Genomic DNA, 9,322 nt, shown 5'->3' on the forward strand with positions numbered 1-9,322 from the left:
AATAAGTTTGAGGAATCCAGAGGTAGGCAGCTCGTAGCCAGGACAGGAGCATGGGCCTCCGGTTCTGAACCACTGGGCTCCAGCTGTGTGCCGGGGAAAACATTTCACAGCTCCCGCCTTCGTCTTTTTGTCCTGATCTGTACCATGATCTTGTGCGCTGATGAGGCAAGGAGAACAGGTTGCTAACAGGAGGTGCCCCACTGGCAGGCAGCCGAGAGGAAAGCAAGGCCCTGCTCAGGTAATGGGGCGATTTTGGAGCAGCAGAAGCCAGTCTGGGCTGAGACAAAGTCCCTGCTTTGAAGGAGGAAGAAAGCCAAAGATGAAGCCCAACTGCTGCTGGCAATAGAACTGTTTCCAGGAAGGGAACACACCAGGTCATCTGAGGTCAAGTTCAGGGCACGTAGCCAGCCGCCAGGCGGGAAGGAAGCTGCAGTGAATGCCTGCCTGCTGCTCTCCAGCCCTCCACCTTCTGAACGCAAGTCCCAAACCAGCCCCTTTGCCAGGACCCCACGGGACCCTGAAGGTTCTTTCCAGACCCAGGCATTCTGGCTCTGGCCTTGCAGACACAGCCCTCACAGAGGGGCTGAAGGGACCCAGGTCCGAGCCGGCGTGAGCAATGGAGGCTTGGCTGGCCTGTGCTGTCTTGGCTCACAGAGAAGAGGGGCCCAAGCGCTATGTTTTAAACATTTGAGCATTCCTCCTCCACTACTGTCCTCTCCTCCAGCCTCATGGCCTCCCCTCCCTCAGACACACAGGACACTTTTTATTTCTTATTTTTTAGCTCCCTGCCTTTGTCCATGGTGTTGCTTTGTCCAAAGCCACTTTCATCCCAACTTTTGCTCTGAAAATCCTATCATTTAATGCCCAGTTCAAAAGCCACCAGACCCATGGCCCCCTTAGCTGGAAGAAGCACCTGTTGCAATCCGTCTTAGGGACATGTCTCTCCCCCTTTGGGACCACATTGAACCCACTCTTCATCATGTCGTGTGTATTCCTTCCTTTGCCCGTGCTGCTCACCTGTCCGGCATGCCCTCACATATTTCTCCCCTCATCCTTCAAGTCTCAGCTCAGCTAGACTCTCTGGAAAGGACTTTCCAACTCTCTCCAATCTTTCCAACCACATAGACCTACCAGTTCCACTTACTGAGTGGCTACTTTGTACCCAGATGTTTATCTGTAGTATTTCTAACCCCAGCAAAGTTGGTGCAAAATTAGTTTCACTTTCAGGTTTAAAGAAAACAAGCTCGGAGAGGTTAAAGTAACTTGTCCAAGTTGCACTGTAGGTGAGTGGCCCCGTCAGGATTGGAACCTAGGTTTGTCTGGTACCTCAACCTAAGCTCTCCATCTATTCCATGCTACTTTTTCATTCATAAGGTGAGTATTTTGAGCATGAGACTACAAGGACCTTGAAGATCATCTTTTTTGTTTTCAAAGCAAGGAACCTAGAGAGGCCTGATGACTTGCCCAAGGTGATGCAGCTTCTCCCTACACCCTTTCCTGGTTCCTGCCACGTGCCAGCACTGGTAGTCCAGGAACCGTTTATCAACTGCAGGGGGTTCTTGGTACTAGGTAACATTCCCTGGGGTCCCCAGTTACAAGCCATCTGACACACAGTTGCCCTGCAAACAGGGCCCTAAACTAGGCAAAAGAATGTTGCAACAAGCTCAGAGCCACAGCTGCATCTCTATATATAAAAGGCTAATATGTTAAGTGTCAACCATCCGACCAGTCGCTATGATGCACACTGACCACCAGGGGGCAGATGCTCAACACAGGAGCTGCTGAGTTGCAGTGACTTGGCAGCAGAAGTTCTTAGGTGACGCACCCCGAAACCAGAGAGAAGGGAGCCTGATTTCTCATGAGGCTGGGCAATTCCACCTTCAGCCATGGGTTATGTTGTTGCTGGGGCACTGCTGGCCCTGAATCTGGTTTACTGCACACTTGCATTTGTGTTCCACACCCTGTATGACAGCAACTGTGCAGAGTACCCTCTCACACTCCAGGACCCCTTGGGGGATGTCAGAGAGCTGGTTTTGGCCTGATCCCTGCAGGCCAGGCAGAGCGACCCCACCTGCCAGAGGGACCCCGCTCACTCCGCAGATGCCCTTCGAGCCACGGCGTCACCCCAGGTGCAGCAGCCAGGGAGGGATCATGGGAGGTTGGCTCCAGGGGGTGTCTGGCCCATCTTGCCCAGTCCTGCCCCGCCGGCCATCTTCTAATTAATTTCCTTTCAATGTGCACAAATCCGTGCACCGGGTCACTAGTCCTATATAACAAAATAGTAATATGCAAATTAATCATCACTCTGCTACACCCACAAGCCACGCCCACCAGCCAATCAGGAAAGAGTATGCAAATTAACCCAACCAAGATGGCTGCGGCCACAGAGCGAGCAGGAGGCTTGGGTTTCCCCGGCAATGGAGGAAGCCAAGCTTTCCACACACCCTGGCGGGCCCAGGCCTCCACTCAAGGCTACAAAGTTTCAATTATAGAAGATACATAAATCCCAACAAAAATGGCGGCAGCCACGGAGCTGGAGAGAGCAGGAGGCTTGAGTTGCTCCCAGTGATGGAGGAAGCCAAGCTTCTGCAGCCCTGGCCTGCCTTGGCCTCCACTTAAGGTTACAAAGTTTCAATTATAGAAGATACATAAATCCCAACAATAATGGCTGGGCCCACGGAGCAAGCAGGAGGCTTGGCTCCACTTAAGGCTACAAAGTTTCAATTATAAAAGATAAATAAATCCCAGATACCAGGGCCTCTGCTTGGGTCGCCGGGGGGTATGGCCGGCCTGCAAACCACCACAGGCCCCTCACCCAGGCCACTCCACGCCCTAAGGGAACCCCCACACTGATTCGGGACACCCTTCAGGGCAAACCAGCTGGCCCCCACCCATGCACCAGGCCTCTATCCTATCTAATAAAAGAGTAATATGCAAATTAACCATCACTCCAACACACAAGATGGCTGCCCCTATGTGGTCAAAGATTCTGCCCCCATGTGGACACAAGATGGCCACCATAAGATGGCCAGCAGGGGAGGGCAGTTGGGAGGGACCAGGCCTGCAAGGGAGGGCAGTTGGGGGTGATCAAGCCTGCAGGGGAAGGGCAGTTGTGGGGGACCAGGCCTGCAGAGGAGGGAAGTTGGAGGTGACTGGGCCTGCAGGGAAGGGCAGTTGGGGGGGACCCAGGCCTGCAGGAGAGAGCAGTTGCGGGGGGACCAGGCCTGCAGGGGAGGGCAGTTAGGGGTGACCAGGTCTACAGGGGAGGGCAGTTAGGGGTGACCAGGCCTGCAGGGGAGGGCAGTTAAGGGCAATCAGGCTGGCAGGGGAGCAGTTAGGCATCAATCAGGCTGGCAGGGGAGTGGTTAGGGGGTGATCAGGCTGGCAGGCAGAAGCAGTTAGGGGCAATCAGGAAGGCAGGCAGGCGAGCAGTTGGGAGCCAGCAGTCCTGGATTGTGAGAGGGATCCCATATTGGAGAGGGTGCAGGCTGGGCTGAGGAACACACCCCCCATGCACGAATTTCGTACACCAGGCCTCTAGTATAATAATTAAATCCCAGACAGAGTTTATAGCTTTCTCTTATAAAAGAAGTCAGAGATAGGCAGTCCAGGGCTGAAGTTGCCATTTTAGCAAGTAAGGGCCTGGGGCTTCTTCTGACTTGGGCAATTCCCTCCTCATGAGGCACTTCATGGTCCACAGTGGCCCCCAGGACCCCCTGGGGGTGCTCTGGGAATAGACTCAAAGGGCTCGCTGCCCTTCTCCTATTTCTACCATTGATTCTAAGGATCCTACAATCAGTCTAATGCAGAGGCTGCTCAGGGCCTAGCTGGGGGCCGACCTGGAACTTGGCAAGTACGTAGCTGGAAGCATAAAGGGGTAAGGGTGTGGGGGACATTGCATTGCTTAGTCCAAGGGGACCCTCTCAAGCTCAGCCTACTTCTTGTCTTCTTTCTTTCAATTTGTCTAATATTTATTGAGCTACTCACTCCTACGTGCCAGACACTGGGGAGATTCAAAGAGGGCTAGACACATTCTGAGCTCTGACAAAAAAAAAAAAAAATCATTTTAATGCTATGTGGTGAGTTCACAATAAGATAGATGCAAAAGGCACTCCACAGGAGCACAAATGCGGGGCACCGGACCCAGCGGGGGCGGGGGCCAGCAAAGGCCTCCTGAAGTGCTTGCTGATGAGACAGATCAGAGAAATGTTAGGGGAAGTGGCTAGCCCCAGATGATTGCCTGGGTGTTGGGGATGAGTGCGCAGGGGAGCAGATGCTCCCGGCGGTCAGAGGAGTGACGGGCCACCACTGACAGAGAGCATCACTTCCCCAGGGTTGCCACTTTCCATTGCTCTCCCAAAGGTGTGCCCATGGGCCCGTTTCACTTTAAGGGTTTTAACTTAAGTGAGATGAAGTCCCCATGACCCTGCCTCACGAATCAAATACAGAAGCATAGTCTGTACCGTGCAACCTCCGAGCAACCAAGCTGGAGTTTTGCGAATGGTCCCTAGAAGCCTTGGCTCTAGAAAACCCACCTGCAGTGAACATCTGCCACTCTGTGGTGAACCAGCAAATGAATTCCCTTTCTGTGTTTGGGTACTTACCCACCGCTCCCATTATGAAGATGAAAAATCAGATACTATGCTTCTTAGACTCCCTTGCAGCTATTTGACAGGTTAGGGACATGTGGCCTAGGCTGCAAGTCAGATATCCCTACCAGAGTCTGGGGTTCATGAGGAACTTTCTGTGACAGCAGCCATGGTGGGCACCCCAGGGCCTTGCAAATGATGGGCCCTGAAGCTTAAGTCTCATCAGGTTCACAGTAACTTATGTCTGGTTTGCAATTAGGGACCCATTCCTTGGCAGTTTACCAGCCCAGCAGGGTATGTGGCGAAGGCAAATGCAGGGACGAGGAGAGCACAACTTCATTCAGAGGACAGCGGATACAACCATGTAGCTAGTGCAGAGGGCCCTTTCACAGGGGCAGGGGAGATAAGGTTGGAGGACCCCAAAGCTCAGTGAAGGAGCCTGATCATCATCTTGTAAGAGGCACCGCCATTTTCATAAAGTGAACTCCTGTTTTGGAATAATTTTAAATTTACAGAAAAGTTGCAAAGATGGTACAGAGTTTCTCTGTGCCCTCGTCCAGCTTCCCCTGATGCTAGCACCTTATCCTTTCTGGTGCATTTGTCAAAACTGAGATGCAGTCATGGAACATTACTATTCACTGAACTCCAGACCTGAGCTAGCTTTTGCACTAATGTCCTTTTTCTAGTCCAAGAACCAACCCAGGATACCACTTTGCATTTAGATGTCAATAGTAACACGAATAAGGGTGTTTTAGGAGAATCGTTTGATAACAACGTGCAGGTTGGGCCCAGAAGTGGGGTAGGAAGGCATTCTGGAACCTTCACCAGACCTCCAAATGCACCCAACGCCCAGTACCTGAGGGGGCTTGCCACCTTGAAGGTGCAGGTGCCAGGACAGGACATCTGGTCCTCTGGGAGCGCCTCTGGGCCCGCTCAGGGTCCCAGTGAGACCAGGGCATGCTTAGGGTGCACTGGGGGCCCACCCAGCAGTGCTGGTGAGTTCGGCGGTTTTCCTGCCCAGGCAACCAAAGCGATGAACCCACCTAGAGGGGCAGCCAGAGAAATGCACGCTTGCCTTCTTTCCCGAAAGTCCAGTCTTGTCTCCCTCACCAGGCAGCTGGATGTTGTGGAAAGAGAACAGGTCCTGGAGTAAGGGATGCACAGGGGCCGAGTCCTGGCTCCACCACTTATCGGGGACCCTGGGAGAGTAACTGAACCCTGAACTTCAGTTTCCTCACTGGTAAAAACTGGGATCTTCAACTCCCTTCGTAGGGCTATTGAGAGGATTGATTAACACTGTTACAGTGTTCAGTAGAGCATCTAGCACACAGCAGGCATTCAATACTCGTCAGTTCCCTTGAAGGTGGGGTCTGGGCCGGTCATTTTCTTGAATATCCTCATAGTGCTTAACACAGAAAATACTTCCTAAATTGATTGTAATATGGAGCTCACAAACCCAATGACCTCAGAAAGGGCAGATCATGTCTCCAGTTACAGCGTGCATTTATTTAACAAGTCTATATTGGGCACTCACTAAATAGCAATGCATAATAAATGCCAAAGTACCTGAGGGGGCTCGCCACTGTGCCAAGTTACCAAGACATGGTCTGTGTCAAGACTGGCAAAGCCCGGGACGGGAGAGACTCTCCAGGCAAACTCCATTCAGGTCTGATCCATAGTCTGACAGAGTCTAATGAAGCAGAGTGCCCAGGAGCACAGAGAGGAGTGGCAGGCTTGGGACTGACAGAATGAACCGTTCTTCCAGTGTAACAGGGTGGGGCAGCCCGGCCCGTGCGGCTCAGTGGTTGAGCGTCCACCTATGAACCAGGAGGTCACAGTTTGATTCCTGGTCAGGGCACATGCCCAAGGTTGCGGGCTCCATCCCCAGTGAGGGGCATGCAGGAGGCAGCCGATCAATGATTCTCTCTCATCATTGAAGTTTCTATCTCTGTCTCCCTCTCCTTTCATCTCTGAAATCAATAGAGATTTTATTTATTTTTAAAAAGATAAATAAAAGGGTGGGGCAAAGGTGAGAGGGGGAGAGAGCAGCATTCCATCGCGTGGGAAACACAAACTATATTCTGGAACCGTAGGGAGCCTTGTAAGTTCTCTGGAATGAGTGTGGGAGATGAGGTTATAAAAACATGGCAGCTCTACCCAGCAAGGGCTGAGGGGCAGCTATCTGGGAGCAGGGACGGGCGGGAGACCTCGACACTGTGCTTTTGCATAGCAATCTTGGGTCTTTTTTGTCCAGTGCTGAGTTGGGGTGACTTGGGAAAGAGATGAGGACTGGTGATAGTCATGGGCGGCTGTGGGAAAGGTGGGAATTGGGCACCTTCAACTAGAGCAGTGGTCGGCAAACTCATTAGTCAACAGAGCCAAATGTCAACAGTACAACGATTGAAATTTCTTTTGAGAGCCAAATTTTTTAAACTTAAACTTCTTCTAACGCCACTTCTTCAAAATAGACTCGCCCAGGCCGTGGTATTTTGTGGAAGAGCCACACTCAAGGGGCCAAAGAGCCGAATGTGGCTCGCGAGCCGCAGTTTGCCGACCACGGAACTAGAGAAAAGGAGATGAGGAGCAGTGATTTGAGAGACTGCAGCGATGAACAGGCAGAATTTGGTGAGAAAGGGAGTGAGAAGAGAGTTGGAGGGGCAACGATGACTCCAAGGCTTCCGATGTGATCAAGCGGGCAAGTGGAGAAGCAGGAGAAGCAGGGTTTGTTGGCTGAGGTGGTGGGATGAGAACCCTGTTCTGTACACAGTGAGCATAAGGGATGTTCAGGTGATGACATCCACAGGTCCACATGGCTCTAGCTGTAAAAGTCACTTCCTGTCTGGGATTTGCTTCAAGATAATCTGAGAACAGCGGGTAGACTATAGGTGAGACAAAATTGGCTATGAGTAGATAACTGGAGTGGGTGAGAAAGTAAAATTAGCTCAGACTAGGAAAAAACACGCTGACATTCATGGGGCTGGGAGGACAGACATAGGTACAAAGTTACCGTGAAACAATATTCTTCCCCAGGGCAGCTGCAGCTGAAGTGTCAGAACCACCCCCTTCCCTGCGTGACTACTGCTTTCTGACTCACTGAGAAATCCTGTTCTCCAACGTGACAGACCATCAGAAACTTTGCTGTTTGAAATTTTATCAGTAAAAATGAAACAACCCTCTGCTGCCAGGGGGATCTAAGTCACTTAGACACAGAGAAGCGGTCTTGATTTGCAACCCGGGTTCAGAGCCCCAGATAGGGGCGTCTGAACACAATACTCATGTTTGTCTTAACTTTGCACTTTCGAAGGAGATGACCCCGGGTCTGTTGCGCAGGTCAGCCCAGATGTTGACTCCTGCTGTGTTCGGAGCCTATGAAAACACTGCTGTGTTTAAATTTTACCTAAACTCCATCCTTCCCCCAAATCCTGTAACTTGCTCTTTGCCTGTTTGGTGAGACACCCCCCATAGTTCCTTTGTGTGTGGTCTCCTTTGTTGTGATGAGTTGGTAAGTCTGATTTTGTCAGACTGCAGGTTTGTTCCTATGGTCTCAGGCTGTTTTGTACAGGACATGGGTAATGGGGATATAGGCGGTCTTTGTACTATTCCCTCAGCTATTGCAAATGATTCATTTCCCATGACATTTCCAAGTTTTACAAAAGCCCTCACCCCACGACAACAGCACCAGCAATGTCAGTGTTTGAGATCTGTGGAAGGCAGAATAATAGCCCCCAAAGACAGGCACACCCTAATTCCTGGCACCTGTGAATGTTACTTACCAGCAAAGGGACTTTGCAGGTGTACTAAGGCTAAAGACCTTGATGAGTATTGTGGCTTATCCAGGTGAGTTCAGTGTCATCATGTGGACCCTTAAAAGCAGAGAACCTTTCCTGGCTGTGGTCAGAGAGATGTGACCGTGGAAGAATAGTCAGAAGTGCAAAGTTGCTGGCTTTGAAGATGGAGGGAGGGCTTGCAAGCCCAGGCATGTGGGCAGCCTTCTGGACATAAAAACGGTAAGGAAGCATTCCCCTCTGGAACCTCCAGAAAGCAAAGCAGCCCTGTTGATAACTGGATTTTAGCCCAGTGAGCACTGACCTATGGAACTGCGAGGTGATACGTCTGTGCTGCGTTAAGCCACATTGGTGGCTATTTGATATGGCAGCAGCAGATGAATTCAACATCGCCCAGAGGAAAAAATGAGTCAAGGGTGCCTGGGGCCACCAACACTCGGAGGATGAGTCAGCCAAGGAGACAGAAAGGGACACCAAGCAGCGAGACAGCCGGAAGAGACCAACAAGGAGCAAGCTGCTAGGAGGAGAGAGTGGTCTGGAGATTTAAACCGCCTACTCTTTAGAGGGAGGGCTGAAGGACTGAAAGAGTCTTTGAAATTTAAAGCACGTTATTTCTTGCTTCCTTTTCCCTGTGAGTCTAGTATTTGCATATAACAGCCTCTTTCACCTGAAACTATCACTTTCTCCCTTCATGTTGAAAGCCTAAGAGTCTGAGAACTTTCACAACCTCAGTCCATGTTATAAACCCATCAAGGTAATATTCTGGTTCCAGAATGGCAGGTTCTAGCACATCGTAAGCCAGAAAGAGACACAGTTATTTTTATCTGATAATTCAAGTTATTTGACTCTGGAGGACCGCCACCCAGACTGGCCTGATAGTGTAGTCCTGGTCGCCATTTCAACACTCCTCTCACACCCATCCTTCCCCTGAGACTTACAGTCCCAAAC

The sequence above is a fragment of the Plecotus auritus genome, assembly GCF_963455305.1.
Source record: "Plecotus auritus genome assembly, chromosome: 8".
NCBI classification, from domain to species: domain Eukaryota; kingdom Metazoa; phylum Chordata; class Mammalia; order Chiroptera; family Vespertilionidae; genus Plecotus; species Plecotus auritus.